This window comes from Ovis aries, chromosome 1, assembly GCF_016772045.2.
Source record: "Ovis aries strain OAR_USU_Benz2616 breed Rambouillet chromosome 1, ARS-UI_Ramb_v3.0, whole genome shotgun sequence".
NCBI lineage: Eukaryota > Metazoa > Chordata > Mammalia > Artiodactyla > Bovidae > Ovis > Ovis aries.
The window spans coordinates 234,467,561-234,486,871 of NC_056054.1; positions in this window are offsets into that span (position 1 = coordinate 234,467,561).

The window sequence follows — 19,311 nt, forward strand, 5'->3', positions numbered from 1 at the left end:
ATCCCAGGGACGGGGGAGTCTGGCTGCCATCTCTGGGGTTGCACAGAGTCGGACACGACTGAAGTGACTTAGCAGCGGCAGCAGACTATATCAATTAATTCAAGGTCTGGAATGAGATGGAATTGGATATAAATCCTTAGCCTAAAAACCTTTTAGTTTTATGATCTTAAGTTGCTACCTAGATGCGAAGAGCTAACTCACTGGAAAAGACCCTCATGCTGAGAAAGACTGAAGGCAGGAGGAGAAGGGGAGAACAGAGGATGAGATTGTTGGATGGGATCACTGACTCAATGAACATGAGTTTGAGCAAACTCTGGAAGCCGGTATGCTGCAGTCCATGGGACTGTAAAGAGTCTGACACAACTGAACAACTGAACAACTTAGTTGCAGCCTTAATTTCCCATATATAGATATTAGCTTCATTTTTTTCCCCACATAGACAATGGTGATCTTTTGTAGCCGCCTGAAATAATTATGGTAAACGATAGTAACAGTTATGTAAAACTGTCAGCCTAGTTCATAATGTGGACTCAGTAAATGTTAGATATAATTATTACTTTACTAAGTATAAAGTGTGCTTTGGTGTTCATTTGAAGATGAGAAGCATAGAAACCTAGATTCAAAGAATAGTAGAGTCCGGACAGACCATAGAGGTGTTCTGATCTGGCATCTTTATTTTACGGGAGAGGAAGCTGAAGACCAAAGTGAAGTGAAGTGAAGTGAAAGTCACTCAGGCGTGTCCCACTCTTTGCTCCAGGCAAGAATACTGGAGTGGGTACCCTTTCCCTTCTCCAGGGGATCTTCCCAACCCAGAGATCGAACCTAGGTCTCCCGTATTGCAGGCAGGTTTTTAAAGAGGGCAAGTAATACCCAAGGTGAAAACACCAGTTAGTGGAAAAGGCAGGCATCACGTTTCCTGGCTTGCCTTGCAGCCAACATGTGCCTGTGAAGGACAGCTGTGGGAGACAAGCCCCTGAGCCTCTGGTTGATAGCCACTTGTACAGTCTTTTGTTCACTGTACATAGTAAGAACCTGGTCTAATTTGTAGCATTTTCAGAGGAGAATTGAAAGCAGTCTGACATAATTTGACTCCTGGAGCTCAGATCTTTTAGTTTATTGGACACAGTCTCATTACTTGGCAATAACTGATGTCTTTAGAGTGTGAAGTAAATATTTAAGATTTAAATAAGCCCTATGTGAATGCTAAGCTCCTCATTTGTTGACAGATTCTTCCCATACTCAGCAACTATTCCAGCAGCTTCTCTTGCCAAGGAAATACCAGATATTGTTGAAAGAAAAAAACAGCTGCAAATATAAAAAAACCTGGCTTTTTAAGGGGCTTTCCAAAATAAATGGTTTAAGAACCTAGAAAGTGATTTTACAGGGATGTAAAACAATCCTTTAAGCAACTGTAACTTTTAGTCTTAAAATTTTTATTCAGCACGTCCTTTTGTATGAAGTTCTATAGGTAATTTAAAGACATGTTATTTTTTTGCCTTTGAGGTACTAACAATTTAGTAGGAAAAATAGCATGTAAGTAAATTAATCAAAAGTTACATAATAAAATGCAAATCAAATAACATTTGAAGATGAACACTGGAGGGCATTGGTAGGCAGAGCCTGACGAATTACCAAATGAATGGTGCAGGGGATGTTTGTTCATTTTGCTTTCCCCCTTCTTTCAGGATACTGCCTGATTTTGGTCTAGGATTCATCTTTCCCTTGCAGTCTTGGGGCTCTATAACTACAGGAGCTCTGCATTTCTCTCGCCCAGATGTGATCTTGTGAACCAGGTCATGCCCACCAGCCTGTCTTCTAGAGTGATTGTTATCCTCTTTGGCTGACAATTGCTGATCTCTGCTGAGCCATGAATCTCCAGCCTTCTAGTCAATTCTCATGGGTTAGCTGGGATTAAACTCCTTTTCTTCATGGGTTCACTAGACTTGGTGTATATGGTAACGGCAGCTTGAAGGGAAAGGAGTTGCCACTTTGCATATATGTGCCAGGGAAAAGAGAAGGTGATATTGGAGTGGGACCTAGAAAAGGGGTGAGGGTAGGTAACGAAGGATTTTCAGTTTGGGGACAGCCTATTATTTCTAATTCTAGACCACTATCAGAGTCATATCTGTAGTTTGTGAACTAATTAGAAAGCTGTTCACAAATCTTGAGAATTCAATGCTTTGCTAAGTGCAAACCCAGGGCAGTAGAGTTAGAAAATATTTCAGGACTGGTTAGGTTAAAAACTGGAAAGACAGGGTTATAGATGTAACTGTTGTAACACAGTTGAGATGAGGTTTATTTCTACTCTGAAAGTCACTGTAGTAGTCTCTTCCCACTGTGTTTAAGTCTCTGTTTCTTACCCTGCTTCTGTGATAATCCACATCTAAGAGAATAAATTCATTCTGTAGCTTATCAAGATTCAGTAAAATCTAATCTACACTTTCTTCACTGAACAGAGTATTTGAAAAATCATATTCTCTCTCATTCAACAATTGTTGTTAATATTTGAAAGCAGATATGGTGCTTGTAAAAAGCTCTCAGACACTACTGAACGTAATTCCGCAAATTCACTTTACATGCAAAACTGTTGTATAGTTTGATTAAATAATGTCTGTGAAATTCTGTCTGGAGATACAAATGCTTCCCAAGCCAGGAAGAGACAAATACCAATATTCTGGGCTAGAATTTGGTCCAATTTCACTCCCAAAAAACAATTTTGCTGTTGACAAAATGGAAATGTGCTGAAGAACTGGGAAAAGGAAAAAGGAGAGAATAGTAAGGTCCAGCTTCCCCCTTTCTCTTCTAAATGTATCATTTTATTTTTCTAAACCAAGCTCTCCCTAAATTCCAGAAGAGAAAAACATTTTTTCTTAAGCGTGATTTTTGAAGGGAAAATAGGTGCATTTTGTGCTTCTGCTTGTGGAATTAAAATACTTCCTACCTCGATTTTTATAACAAACTGGTAATGCCCACATTTGAATTTCTGGCAAACCCTAGAACATAACACTATACTTGTTTTGCATTTATTCCTCACTGGATGGACAAATTTTTAAAACATGAGGTAAATCAAGTGGGGAGATTAAAATCAGATGGTTCTGCATAGACTATCAGTAATGAGGGTAAAACTGGCATTTTTCCATCTGCTTATTTGATTATATATTTTGTACTTATTTTTAAAGGTCAAACTAGAGGAGTTGGAAAGTGTTATTGAAGTCCACAATGGAAAACCTTTTCTAGTCATTTTCATAGTGAATTCTGAATTTTTAAAATGCCATGGCCAGACTGTGTTGGGATATGTGATCAAGTAGGTTTTTCTTTCCTCAAGGACTTTATTTAAAAATGTATGTGGCAGAGGCTTCTCATTTAGCATATCTAAGGGAGCTCTTTGGGAATTTTACCATTGTTTTTTTGTGTTGCCATGGGAATGTCCATTTTTATATCTTCAGAGAGATACTGTTTTTCAGTGTGGTAGAGCAGAGAGAAAGTGAGCCTTATATTTAGGAAACAATGTGTTCTACCCTGGCCTTAACTCCTTACTAGCTGTACCACTGTAGGGAAATGATTCAAGCTCTCCAAGCCTCAGTGTTTTGCTTTTTAAAGGAAATTAATTTTTATTCTGAAGGGTTATTCTAAGCATTAAAAGTGATGAGTGCATCAAAAGACGTTTTCTACATAATAGTATTATTATACTGATGTGATTGTGAAAAGGCATCTTAACATGTATTTCCTGCCTGACTCCAGGCTTGTATCTCTCTTAGAGAGTTTCAGTCTTTGTCAGCTCAGTCTCTGGATATATTGGTGATGTAAAATCAAAAAATATACTAGAGAAGGAAGTGATCTGAGATGTAAGGATAAAGGGCTGAAATAGAGAGTTGCCGTTTTATTTCAAATTGCTGAGAATGTTGGAGGTGCAGATGGCAACTTGGGTGAGTGTCAGAAAGAATTTGGTGTTTGTTGAGGTGAGGCCCTAGTGCAGTGCCGTCCAGTAGAACTTTCTGCAGTTATGGAATTGTTTTCTACTGGAAATGTCAAACAACTTCACCAATAGCAACATGTGACTGTTGAGTACACGAATGTGGATCGTGTGACTGAGGAACTTCTATATCTCATTTAATTTAATTAATTTAAACTTAAATAGCCATATATTTGGCTCGTGGCTACATTATTGGACAGCACAATGCCAGAAACTCTAGGGGATATGAGAGGCTGAGGAAAGAAAGGTAAGGAGAGCAGGTTTTAACAAGTATTGTCATCAATTGCGAATCAGATCCTTAATATTTCTTGAGAGATGCAACCAAAAAATTGAAATTCATTTGAAAGTAATCTGAGAGCCAGATTACATATAAACATAGATATAGATATAGACATAGATATAGATATATAGCTATGGCTCACAGTGGAGGACAGGACACATGGGGCCCTGACTACATGGCTACATATGGGTAGTAATAAAAATTTCCTTTCATTAAAATGATAACTGAGGCTTTTTATAGATGTAAAGCTCATAAGGAAAGGGGTTATTTATATAAACTCTTTTTATTTTAAATACACAGCCATACCCATACTTCTCATCTAGAACTCAAACTGTTATATAAATAAGTCTAAATAGTTGATTTAGAAAATTGGAGCTAATTATCTATGGACTTCCTATTATGTAGCAGGATTTGTTTTCTCAAATGATGATAACTGCCAGCACTTCCAGGACCCATTTTATCTCTAGGAGCCCAACGGATGAGTCTTGAAAGCTCATGAGCCTTCATAAATGCATAAAATTGTGTGTGTGTGTGTTTTGGGGGTGAAGAATCTATATTCATTTGGTATTAGATATTTATCCTTTTAAATTTTCTTCATATTCCTGGGAAATGACAGCATTGTTCACTTCTCATTGCTGAACCTAAAAATACCAGACAGAGGCAGAGCTGGAGTTGTGAACACTGGTCCCTTAATCACTGGATTGGAGATAAAACCATGGGGGGAGGGGTACACGGGGAACACCCTAATGGTGGTGGCAGTCATAGCAAGAGTGAGTCCTGACGTCATGGAGGATGTCAGAGAGGCCCCAGGGCTGTCCTTACTGGCATGGATACTGCAGAAAGATTTTGGATGGAGTTTCTGTTTGTCTAATCCCAAAGCTAAACCCAGAAATTCTGTGAGCTACCCAATATCCATTTACTGAATCAATGTTTCACTTGAAAACACTTAAAGTTGGCAGAATAGACTTTTGTTACTTGTAACTAGACTCCAACTGATACAGATACTCAAAAAGGTCTGTAACCCTAGAATGATTAAGGATTATCTCATAAAACTGCATTTATTATTGACCATGAGTCCATCACAAGTGACACAATGAAGACAGAATCAAAAAAATCCAGAGCTGGAGAAAAGGTGTATTCTTTCAATGACAGCTACCATTTTTTCAAGAATATAAACTTTCAACATTAAAATGTCGACAGAAAAAAAGAACAGTGGTAAGGCTTGCCTATACACCTTTAATTTGTAAAGGAGAATATCAAGATTCCAAATGATCTCCTTTATGGTGAACACCTTAGTTATGAAAGAACCTATTCTATCTAAAGGCTTATAATGCCAGGAGTCTGATACATTCCTTCTGCCCAGATATGTGAATCCAATGACACTCAGCATTCTCCATCATCTACTGTCTCTCCCCGGAGTTGATCAGTAATGTTTCCAGTAAATACTATGACATCCTATCTAAAAATTCAAAGTATCCAAATATACTTTGAATTCAAAGATCAAAATCAAAGATTCATATTTTAATCTCAGCCTACAGACTTGTAGAAATCAATACAAATATATAGATTAACTCTTGGAAATTGATATGAAATAAGTGGATTATGAAAGTACAATTTTCCTCTGCATATTTTAATGGGAGTTCAGTTAAAAAGAAGATTGTGCTAGAATTTTAATGATGCTGGACAGTTTTATCTTGGGGCTAAAAGTCCAATATACAATTCCTTCTTTACAAACAGAATAATGGGGTTTTATTAAAGCAAATGTATTCTTCCATCACTTGCTGTATGTTTATACAATGTCACTGAATAGTCAACATATACATCAGGAAAGGAATAATGAGCATTCCATTCTTTTCACATAATGAAAGTTCCAAATTGCCACACACTTCTTATTTAATTATGGATAAATTCAGGGATGTGTGCTATGTTTATAATTAAATCCATTCTGTATTCAGGTTCTCACACATATTATAAAGTAAAGTCTCTTAATATTCTCATTATTTCCCAGAATAGTAAAGAAGAAGCTCATGAAACTTAGAAAATGATTTTTCTATCTTAAAAGTTGTTGTGAAAATTTCAAAATGTACAAATAAGTAGAGTGAACGGTCCTGTGTACCCTTGTATTGACTACACAGCTTTTGTGATTGCCAACAGTCAGCTGTATTTGTTTCATCTCTTTTCCCCAACCTGGCCACCTTACCCTGCCTTTTCTTCTTTTTGAATAGAGTAGTTTATAATAAATCTGAAATATGATGTCATTTGACTTCTCAATATTAATTTGCAAAAATTTTGGATATTTTCTAATATTGCCAAAATGGCAATTTTATGCTTAAAATTAACAAGTAATACCCTAATATTATTTAATACCCACTCCATATTCAACTTTCACTGCTTTTCTTCAAAATGTCTTTTTATAGTTTGTTTAAATTAGGATCTAAACAAGACAGTTCACATGTTGTTTATGGCTATTATTTATCTTAAGCCTCCTTCCCTGCATTCATCTTATTTTTTTCAGGCCATCGGCATACTGAAGAAATATGACCCACTTCCTGGATTTGACTGTTGCTTCTTTGTGGTGCAGTTTAACTTCTTTCTCTTATTCTGTAGACTTAAATTTAGATCTAAAGTCAGAATTCCAATTTTTTTTTTTTTGCCAAAACACTTAGGTGGTATGTGTACTTCATTTGCCCAGAATGTGCCACTTTTATGATACTAAAATTAATTCATGACTTTCAGGTGATGACACTCTGATCTTTTCAGCATATCCCTTAATAAGTTTGGCATCTATTGACGACCATTCTCTGAATCAAATTTTATAGTGGACTTATAAAATGTGATTCTATTCCTTTTGTAGTTGTTAGCTAGAATTTTTCCTTACAGAAAAATTTCCCTCATCCATTAATGCTTTGTTGTTATTCTGATAGTTCATTTCAAAAAGGCAGGATAAATGCCTGATTATTTTTAGTGATCACTCTTCAGAGGTAAAAGCTGGAGTCAGAAGTTGATTCTGTGATGCATCACCAATCTCCCTGCAGGACCGAGACACTCACTACCACAGCTGTGGGGGAGTTTGGATGCTGCCAGCTCACAGTTGAACCTGTCTTAGTAATGTCCTCAGCAGAGGACTTGTCTTACTCAAGGCCTTGCTGGGGACAGCCAGACCCAATGACTGGTCACTTGTTTGGGGAGTGGGCAATGTCTTGACCTATTCTCCCTAAATTATGACAAATCTAAGAGACCATCCCAGCTCCCACACAAAATACCTAAACATAAGGATAAACTAAACTTTTTATCATGTTAAAGAAGAGTTATGGTGATTCCAACAAATGGCTTATTTGAAATTTCCTATAGTACTAATCACACAATAGCATGTTTGCTTATAATGCATTATACTCTGTTGTACTGATTTGGTAATAACAAATGCATGAGCAAAATCATAATTAAACTGGAAGGAAAGTGATCTGTAGTACATAATTGATAAGATAAAGTAATAAGAAAATAATCTTACATATAAAAGAGTGTATAATGATGCATATACAAAAGAATCACTCCTTTCAACACTTTATTTGTATTTTTTAATCATAAATATGAATATTGTTTATTATGTTATATTTGGTTTAATGCAGCACTCCCTTGATAATAATATGGCATTCTACTAGGTGGAATTCTCTATTTACAAGCATATCTACATTTTTAATAATAAATGTAAAATTAATGTTAGGAAAGATGTGAATTTGAGTCTTCATAGACAAGTTAGCATTATTGGCAATGTGATTTTAATTCCAAGAGCCCCCTACTTTTTTGTCCTTCCATTATAATTGGCAATAATATAGGGCAATTGTTTCTAAAGTCCTTCATAGACCAGTTAATCCACCTCTCCAACTGTACCAATTTCTACCATGGTGAGAGGTATGACAAAACAAGAAACAGGCAAAAATAGGTGGAACTTCTGCTTCAATCAGAGCAGTTCCACTTTTTACTTGTCTTATATATGAGCATTTCACGCAAGCTTTCATTTTAAAAAATGTTCCTGTGCTAACATCATTGTGAAAACTATTAATAAAGGGTATAGGCACTATAAGACATATTTAAATAAACAAAACATACCATTGATTGAGTCAGAAAATATGAAGGTTGAAAAGATTTTTTATCTTTCTACTTTCTGTAATGCAAAAGTGCATGTACATCTCATGTTTGCTGGAACTCTTGAATTTCACCTTGAGCTTTATTAGAAAATTAATAGTCTATTTTTCTCTGGTCAAAATGGTTCTGTGAATATGGTGCAGTGCAATCACACTCAATTGTATATTAAAGGAAAATCAGTATTTTCATAAAAATATCCCAATAAACTATCATATTTTAGTACAATCAATTTTAAAGTATTTTAGTACAATTGATATTAAAGTACAATTAAAGTACTTTATATAGAATGAAATGACAGAATATACTGGATTAGAAAACATAGCAAACTCTGTGCCTATTATCATTAGCTCAGATTTTCTGATGGATGTAGAGGACCTGATCTGTTTCCTATTTAGCTTTAATTTGCCACTTTTACCTTTTCTTAAAAAAACTTCCTTTTCATGTAAATTTCTCATCCAAAACCCTAGGACTGAATCTTGATTTGTCTAAATGAGGGTGAGCACTCGGGACACACCTAATGACTTTTATTGGTACATGCAGTTCCGGTTTGCCCAATTCAACAGAATGAGTATCTTATGTTTTCCAACTGGGGGAGATGTTTTCTTTGCCTCCTGTAGAAGGTAATTAAGGAAGCCCCTTGCTCCAGTTCCTGCTCCCTGCCAGCCACGAACACAAAGTACATCAGTCTCCAAGGGAAGAGAAAACCAAGGCCAGCAGAACAGAAAAATGAAAAGAGCTTATACCCTTGTTAGCATCACCAGACTGCTGAATTGATCTCTAGACGTGCCTTATGCAACATAACAAATTTTCTTATTGTTTAATGTAGCCTTAATTGAGGTTCCTGTTATTTTCAGCAAAACCTCCCAAAGCATATCCCCTCAAAACCCCACCAGACAAACAAAATGGCAGTACGGGTATAAACATAGAAGGCAGTTCGTTATATTTTTTAAAATCCTAGATTTTACACTGGAATTCTTTTAATCCTATTTGGGTTTAAACTCCGCTCTGAGCAAACATGTTTTCTGGGAATTTTGAGGAGACCATTGTGCTGGAATTTAGTGTTGTCAGGAAGAAGTGGAGACTCATACGAGTGGGACCCGGGAGCCCTGCCATCTACCTATTCTGTCATCTTGCCTGGTTCCTTCTGTCTTTATTCCACTTGACTGTCCAGTCCCTGCATCTGGCTTGCACCTTTCATTGTTTGCTCTCATTAACATTGGTCCCATCAGTGAGCACACAACTCTATTGCATGCCAAAGTTTTTTGTTTTAATATATTTTGATGATGCAGGAGTTTTAAGATATGAATTGGCTCTCTGTTGTCAATAAGACTGGGAGCAATTTTAGATAATGCAGTAGGAAATAAAGCAATAGGTAGATACATTTGCTGTAGCTTAAGTAATATCAACAGTGGGGAAAACAATAAGGATCACTGAAGGGATGAATAAGATAATAAGGTGTACCAGTGGAGCTGAGAAATAGCTTCCTTTCCAGACAATTTATTCTTGTTCAGACTAGTATAGTTTAAAAGTATGTACAATTTTTCTTAAGAAAATCTACTAAGAAAATGTGTGGGCATGAAATTACAGCGCCTGCTTCCTAGTGCATTGTTTAGCCATATCCTCTGCCCCGGAAGGAAGTACTACCAGCCCCTTCCTCCACCTGTTTTGCTTCCTTTACACGTGCCCCCTGTGTACTCTTGGCCATTCTCATGACTTCAGAGCCTCTATTCAATGACATTCTCTATTGACTAGCATTTCTATATCATTATTAGTGAAACATTTAATTAATGTTAAGAAGCAGGAGCAAAATCACAATTGAGCTGGAATTCATGACTTCAAATCTTAGGTTTAGCCAAGATGTTTCCCCAGCTCAAGATGTATTTACTCAACTGTTCATAGGATACTGCTCCAGAATTCCTGCAAGCAATTCATTTTTGTCATGTCCCAAATAGAAATTACTATTTTATTCTCAGAAACCAGCTCATTCGTTTCTTCCCCAAGCAAGCATTTACTGAATATTTAATGTATTCTAGGTTTTGTCTTAAGAGAGCCAACCCTCCAGAGGTACAGAATGAGTGAGTGAGTGAGTGAAGTCGCTCAGTCGTGTCCGACTCTTTGCGACCCCATGGACTGTAGCCTACCAGGCTTCTCTGTCCATGGGATTTTCCAGGCAATAGTACTGGAGTGGATTGCCATTGCCTTCTCCAGGAGATCGTCCCGACCCAGGGATCGAACCCGGGTCTCCTGCATTGTAGACAGATGCTTTACCATCTGAGTGATAACTATAATGTTATTGGTAATGCAAAGCTAGTTACAGGATGGGGGTGTGTGATCTTGGACACTCTGCATGACCTCTCTGTGTCTCAATTTATCTGTAAAATGGAGCCAATAGAACCTTCTCAGAGACTGAATGTGAGAATTAATTCAATCACTCTATATGAAGGGCACAGACCACACTAAGCATTCAGTAAGTATTAGCTATTGTGATTATTATTATTAGTTGCATCATACAGAAACTGCAAACTAAGCCTTAAACATAATGCTTAATGGTAAAATATTAGTTATTCTACCATCATTATTATTTAATATTTTTCTGGGAGTACTTGCAAATGCAATTAAATAGGAAGAAGATGAAATATAAAAATGAGAAGGAAAGAAGCGAATGACAATTATTTGTAGATGATTTGACTGCTGTCTTTTTCAGCTCAGGCTGTCATAACAAACTACCACAGATGGGGTGCCTCAAGCAATAGAAATTACTTTTCTGATGGTTCTGGAGGTTGAAAGTAAGAGATCAGGGTTCTAGTGTGGTGGAGTTCTGGTGAGAACTTGGAGATGGCCTGGCTGTGTCCCCACAAGGCTGAGAGACTAAGGAAATCTCTGCAGTATCTCCTCCTATAAGGACACTAATCTCGTCATGAGATTAGTCATGACCTCATCTAAACCTAATTACCTCCCAAAGGGCCCACCTTCAGATATCATCACATTGGTAGTAAGGGTTTCAACATGTGAATCTGAGGGGAATACAATTCAGTCCATAACTATTATATATAGGGAAATTCCAAATAATCAGATGATCAAATAATGGAAGCAATAGGTAAGAACTTTCTAAAGTAGCTGATTACAATATTAAATGCAAAGATAATAGTTGTACAATATAAAAAACCCCCAAAACTTAGTGGAAGGATTACATTTATAATAATAACCAATAATATAAAATATCTATAAATAAACCTTACCAACATTAGTAAAATCTATGTAAAAATAAATTGCTTCTGAGAGCCCAAGACAATCTGACCACATGTAATGATATATACTTTGTTCTTAGAGAGAAAGATATTATTGTAAAAATACCAATACTGCATAAATTATAAGTTTAATATGGACCCAATAAAAATGTAACATATTGATCTTTGGTCTAACTTAAAGTTCACATGGAAAAAAAAAAGTAAAATAGCCAGGAAAGTTAGAAAATATAACATAATGCAGGACTAGTTATACCAGACATTAAAATGTGCTTATTTTATTTAATAGATATTTGTAGTGTTTACTGTGTGCCATATATGTATTAAGTGCCTTATATATATTAAATATTATCATGTAATAATCCTTCGAAGAGGGAGTTATTACTTTCCCCATTTTATAGATAACAAAACAGGCACAGAGAGGTCAGGTGATTTGCTCAAGATCTCACAGCTTGTAAATTGAAAGGACCAGACTTCACACCCAGGTAATCTGTCTCCAGACTCTATGCTCTTAACCCAGGCACTGTGCTACAATAAGTAAAAATTTTGGTATGAGCTCGAGAATAAACATAGAAATAGAGGAAATGAAACTGTGAAGAAACAGACATGTATACATATGAAAATTTAGTCTATAACGAAGTACACATTTTAAGCAAGGGGAAGTGATACACTATCCAATAAATTGTGTTAAGAAAATTAGAAAAAAATAAAGGTGGATCTTTGCTAATTTTTTCCACCAAATTCCATGTGGGTCAAAAGTTAACTGTAAAAATAAATTGAAACCATAAAGTAAATACCATAAGAAAATACATAAAATTGTTTTAAAAATCTTTCAGTGATGTGCCTTTCTAAACAGTGAACACAATTCAGAAATTGTAAAAGAAAAACTGGATAACTTTCATTCCATGAAACTAAACACTGATTTTCTAAGAGCATTTCTCTTATGTAGGAACTTCGGCATTGTCATGTGGTATAAGCATTTTCCAACTCTGCCTTCTCCGTTATTACAGTCAAGATAAAGTCAATAGGGAGCTTTAGTTTTTGTTTCTTATTTGTGATATGTTAAGTCAAGGTTATGGTTTTTCCAGTAGTCATGTATGGATGTGAGAGCTGGACTATAAAGAAAGCTGAGCACTGAAGAATTGATGCTTTTGACTGTGGTATTCAAGAAGACTCGAGAGTCCCTTGGACTGCAATGAAATCCAACCAGTACACCTAAAGGAGATCAATCCTGAGTGTTCATTGGAAGGACTGATGTTGAAGCTGAAACTCCAATACTTTGGCCACCTCATGCGAAGAGCTGACTCATTGGAAAAGACTCTGATGCTGGGAGGGATTGGGGGCAGGAGGAGAAGGGGACAACAGAGAATGAGATGGCTGGATGGCATCACCGACTCAATGGACAGGGGTTGGGTGGACTCTGGGAGTTGGTGATGGACAGGCAGGCCTGACGTGCTGTGGTTCATGGGGTCACAAAGAGTCGGACACGACTGAGCGACTGAACTGAACTGAAGTGACGTGTATCTAATACATATACAAACCATGCTTTATATATTTGTAGAGATGTGTTGTGTCTTATGAGTTAAGAAAAAATATTTAATGGTGTGTTGGGTTGAAGAGAGGATATCAAAGTTGTTTTGTATCTGAGGTGAACTAGGGCCATGAATACGGGATTAAATCTATGGTTCCAATTAGATATATCAATGAATATTTCAAGTTCAGAAAAGGTGCAAGTAAGTTTTCAAGAAAACTTCAAATTTATACCAACAAAACTCAGAAATGCTGAAAATTAAAATATAATACAAATAAAATTAAAATATTAAAATTAGTATAAATTATTGAGGGAAAAGTAGAAAATAATGAAAAATGTTTCTAAGAATTTCACCACTACAATACAATTACCACAATGATTTTTGCATATTCCTTTCAACTCACTTTTTTCTTATGAATCAGATCTCCTACAAAGTAAACATCAGAATTTTGAACTGCTTTATTGATTTAAGAGCCCAAGTAGATTACTTCATTGTTAGTATCACTGAATATATTCTCATTCACTAGTATCTTATCTTTTTCTGAGAATTTTTTACTCATGTGTTTTGTTCTTTTTGTCTGTAGGAATTCATGATTTTTTTCATCAGTTTTTATGAGCTCATTGAAAAAAGAAGACGTTAGGTTTTTGTATATTTAAATTGGATACTTTTAACCTATAGGACTTTAAAAAGCATATGTAGTCAAAAGTAACAAATTTTATCCTTTAAAATTTTGTTCATTTTGCATTTTAAAACTTTTAAATTCTGAGCTATAATATGGAAAATATACAAACACAGTTTACAGCCATTTCAGAATTAAATCTAGAGAGATTAACATGCATCCTTGTCAGTCATTTATTTTTACACACATACTTTATCTTTTGATCATTATTCCTTCTAGTAGCTTTCAATTTTCATCTAAGATCAATTGTTTACTGCTTAACTAACATTTTTTAGAATTTTACTTAATGTGGGTCTTTTGGTAAATTTTCTGTTTTTGTGTGTCTGGAAATATTTTTACTTCAAATTCATTCTTTAAAGATATTTTTATTGAGTAAAAGATCTTCATGACCAAGATAATCACGATGGTGTGATCACTAACCTGGAGCCAGACATCCTGGAATGTGAAGTCAAGTGGGGCTTAGAAAGCATCACTATGAACAAAGCTAGTGTAGGTGATAGAATTCCAGTTGAGCTATTTCAAATCCTGAAAGATGATGCTGTGAAAGTGCTGCACTCAATATGCCAGCAAATTTGGAAAACTCAGCAGGGGCCTTTATGCAGGCCAGGAAGCAACAGTTAGAACTGGACATGGAATAACAGACTGGTTCCAAATAGGAAAAGGAATATGTCAAGGCTGTATATTGTCAGTCTGCTTATTTAACTTATATGCAGAGTACATCATGAGAAATGCTGGGCTGGAAGAAGCACAAGCTGGAATCAAGATTGCCGGGAGAAATATCAATAACCTCAGATATGCAGATGACACCACCCTTATGGCAGAAAGTGAAGAGGAACTAAAAAGCCTCTTGATGAAAGTTAAAGAGGAGAGTGAAACAGTTGGCTTAACATTCAGGAAATGAAGATCATGGCATCCGGTCCCATCACTTCATGGGAAATAGATGGGGAAACAGTGGAAACAGTGTCAGACTTTATTATTCTGGGCTCCAAAATCACTGCAGATGGTGACTGCAGCCATGAAATTAAAAGACGCTTACTCCTTGGAAGGAAAGTTATGACCAACCTAGATAGCATATTAAAAAACAGAGACATTACTTTGCTTACAAAGGTCCATCTAGTCAAGGCTATGGTTTTTCCAGTGGTCATGTATAGATGTGAGAGTTGGACTGTGAGGAAAGCTGAGCACCAAATAATTGATGCTTTGAACTGTGGTGTTGGAGAAGACACTTGAGAGTCCCTTGGACTGCACAGAGTTCCAACCAGTCCATTCTAAAGGAGATCAGTCCTGGGTGTTCTTTGGAAGGAATGATGCTAAAGCTGAAACTCCAGTACTTTGGCTACCTCATGCGAAGAGTTGACTCATTGGAAAAGACTCTGATGCTGGGAGGGATTGGGGGCAGGAGGAGAAGGGGACGACAGAGGATGAGATGGCTGGATGGCATCATCAACTCAATGGACGTGAGTTTGAGTGAACTCCGGGAGTTGGTGATGGACAGGGAGGCCTAGCGTGCTGCAATTCATGGGGTTGCAAAGACTCAGACATGACTGAGCGACTGAACTGAACTGAACTGAACTGACAGAGTTCTAGTTTTGTAGTTTCTTTCTGTACATTTATTGTCTTCTGGCTCCTATCATGTCTCATTAGATGGCTATCAAATCTATTGTTCCTTTGAAAATAATCTATACAGCCATACCTTGTTTTATTGTATCAATATTTCACTTTATTTCACTTTGCAGATATTGCATTTTTAAAAAGTTAAAGGTTTGTGGCCACCCTCAGTTCAGTTGCTCAGTTGTGTCTGATTCTTTGCAACCCCATGAATTGCAGCACGCCAGGCCTCCCTGGCCATCCTGCATCAAGTCATTTTTGAAATAACATTTGCTCATTTAGTGTCTCTGTGTCACATTTTGGTAGTTCTTGCAATATTTTAAACTTTTTCACTATAATTAGACTTTTTTGGAGACCTTTGATCAGTGAATTTTGATGTTACTAGCATGACTTGCTGGAGAAGGCAATGGCACCCCAGTCTAGTACTCTTGCCTGGAAAATCCCATGGACGGAGGAGCCTGGAAGGCTGCAGTTCATGGGGTCACTGAGGGTCAGACACGATTGAGCGACTTCACTTTCACTTTTCACTTTCATGCACTGGAGAAGGAAATGGCAACCCACTCCAGTGTTCTTGCCTGGAGAATCCCAGGGATGCGGGAGCCTGGTGGGCTGCCATCTATGGGGTCACACAGAGTCGGACACAACTGAAGCAACTTAGCAGCAGCAGCAGCAGCAGCAGCAGCAGCAACATGACTTGCTGAAGCCTCAGATAATGGTTAGCACTTTTTAGTAATAAAGTATTTTTAAATTAGGGCTTCCCTGGTGGCTCAGACAGTAAAGAATCCACACACCTGTACATTTTAAAAGACATAATGCTATTGCACACTTAATAGAGTTTACTATAGTATAATCATAACTTTTAAATGCACTGGGAAACCAAAAAATTTGTGACTTCCTTTACTAAAATATTTGCTTCATTAAGATCACCTGCAACTGAACCTACAGTATCTTCCAAATACTCCTGTATCCGCTGCAATTGTTGTTGTCATTCAGTAGCTAAGTTGTGTTTGACTGTTTACCACTCCATGGACTGTAGCACACCAGGCTTCCCTGTCCTCTGTTATCTCCCAGAGTTTACTCAGATTCATGTCCATTGAGTCACTGATTCTATCTAACCATCTCATCCTCTGCTGCCCTCTTCTCTTTTTTATCTTCAACCTTTTCCCCAAGATCAGGATCTCTTCCAATGAGTAGGTTCTTTTCCAATGAGTAGGTTCTTTTCCAATGAGTTGGTTCTTTGTATCAGGTAGACAAAATATTGGAGCTTCAGCTTTAGCATCACTCTTTCCAATGATTATTCAGGGTTGATCTCCTTTAGGATTGACTCATTTGGTCTCCTTGAAGTCCAAGGAGATCAGTTAGTTTGCAATTGCTGTGTAATAAATTACTGAAAACTTACTACCTTAAAACAAGAAACATTTATTATGTCACAGTTCTTGTGGGTTAGGGTCAAACAAAGTTGAGCCAGATTTTTCTTCTCATTGGGACAGTTGTTAGAAGCCATCAGGTTCTAGTCATGTGGCCACCTCAAAACATGGCAGCAGCTTACTTACTGAAGGCAAGAAGAATCACTCTCCATGCTTTGCTACTAGTGAGTCATATAATATATCATAATCACTGGTATGGCTATCCCACCACCATTGGGATGTAATATAAGCTAATCAAGGGCGGACTATTCCATCATATTCACAGGTCTCTTTCAATGGGTGGGTGGGGGAGGTGGTGGACAGATTACATAGGAAGAGATGGGAATACCAGACCACCTGAGCTGCCTCCTGAGAAACCTATATGCAGGTCAGGAAGCAACAGTTAGAACTGGACATGGAACGACAGACTGGTTCAGTACGTCAAGACTGTATATTGTCAGCCTGCTTATTTAACTTCTATGCAGAGTACATCATGAGAAACGCTGGGCTGGAAGAAACACAAGCTGGAATCAGGACTGCCAGGAGAAATATCAATAACCTCAGATATGCAGATGACACCACCCTTATGGCAGAAAGTGAAGAGGAACTAAAAAGCCTCTTGATGAAAGTGAAAGTGGAGAGTGAAAAAGTTGGCTTAAATCTCAACATTCAGAAAACGAAGATCACGACATCTGGTCCCATCACTTCATGGGAAATAGATGGGGAAACAGTGGAAACAGTGTCAGACTTTATTTTTCTGGGCTCACAAATCACTGCATGGTGATTGCAGCCATGAAATTAAAAGACGCTTACTCCTTGGAAGAAAAGTTACAACCAACCTAGATAGCATATTGAAAAGCAGAGACATTACTTTGCCAACAAAGTCTGTCTAGTCAAGGCTATGGTTTCCCCAGTGGTTATGTATAGATGTCAGAGTTGGACTGTGAAGAAAGCTGAGCGCCAAATAATTGATGCTTTTGAACTGTGGTGTTGGAGAAGACTCTTGAGAGTCCCTTGGACTGTAGGGAGATTCAACCAGTCCATTCTGAAGGAGATCAGCCCTGGGATTTCTTTGGAAGGAATGATGCTAAAGAAGCTCCAGTACTTTGGCCACCTCATGAGAAGAGTTGACTCATTGGAAAAGACTCTGATGCTGGGAGGGATTGAGGGCAGGAGGAGAAGGGGACGACAGAGGAGGAGATGGCTGGATGGCATCACTGACTCAATGGACGCGAGTCTGAGTGAACTCCCGGAGTTGGTGATGGACATGGAGGCCTGGTGTGCTGCGATTCGTGGGGTCACAAAGAGTCGGACATGACTGAGTGACTGAACTGAACTGAACTGAACTGTATCTCAGTGGGTAGGAGTCTTGGGAGTCATCTCAGAATTCTGCCTACCACAGCAACTTTTAAGATTTATCTTTTATTTTCATTGGTCTCATTATGATATACCTAGATATGAATTTCTTTCTATTTATCCAACTTAGAGATCATTGGTCTTTAATCTATGAATTATACAGTTTCTCTAATTTTGAAAAACTCTTAGGCATTATCTTCAAATATAGTTCCTGATCCATTCACTTTTTTGCTTTCCTTTTGAAACTCCAAATTTTGTGTCTAACATGCTTTCACTATATCCCTTTTGTCTCTCAGCACTTTTCCGTGTTTGCTAATCTTTGTTTTCCTTCTGGATATTTTACTCTGAGCTATCTTCCAGTTCATGAACTGCTTCTTCAGTCATTTATTGAAACAAAACACTGAGTTCTTACTTTTTGTTATCAAAATTTTGGTTGCGGACTCCCATTTGGTTCTTTCTCATACTGGATGTGTAATTTTTTTTATGGTTTTAAATCTTTTGTCACAACTTTTCTTAGTTCTTGCATACAGTCACTTTAAAGTCTGCGCCTGATAATTCTACTTTCTGGAGCCCCTGTAGATCTATTTTTACCGGCTGCTGCTTTTACTGTTTGTCATTCACGATGTTTTCTCATCTCATGTGTCTCCTCATTCATGGTGTATCTTCGTTGATGGTCCACTTGATACGATATTTAAAACTTGTTTGTAGAAATCATTTGAATTCTAGGGTAATATTGTCTTCATGCAAGAGAAATGTTTCTTCTGATTCTTCTAGCCTCAGTTCAATAGCAATTTCAGATATTTTTCAGTTCAACATGATGCAAAGCTGGTCTGTAGTCTCTGCCAACTGTTGTTTACCTCTGGCTCTTCCTGATTATTAGGGTATAGCCCTTCAGGATTCTTACGTAAAGGGAAGTATTTTAATCTAGAGTTTCATACTCAGCTATTATATTTCAACTCTTGCTCCCTAACTTTATCAAGCTTTCAAAGGTACCACTTAGCCTTTCAGCTGCATCAGCAAAGGCCAAAGTGATCTGAAATGACAGGCTCATATCTCTCAATTTCACTATTTCCCTAGGTGCTGGGCCAC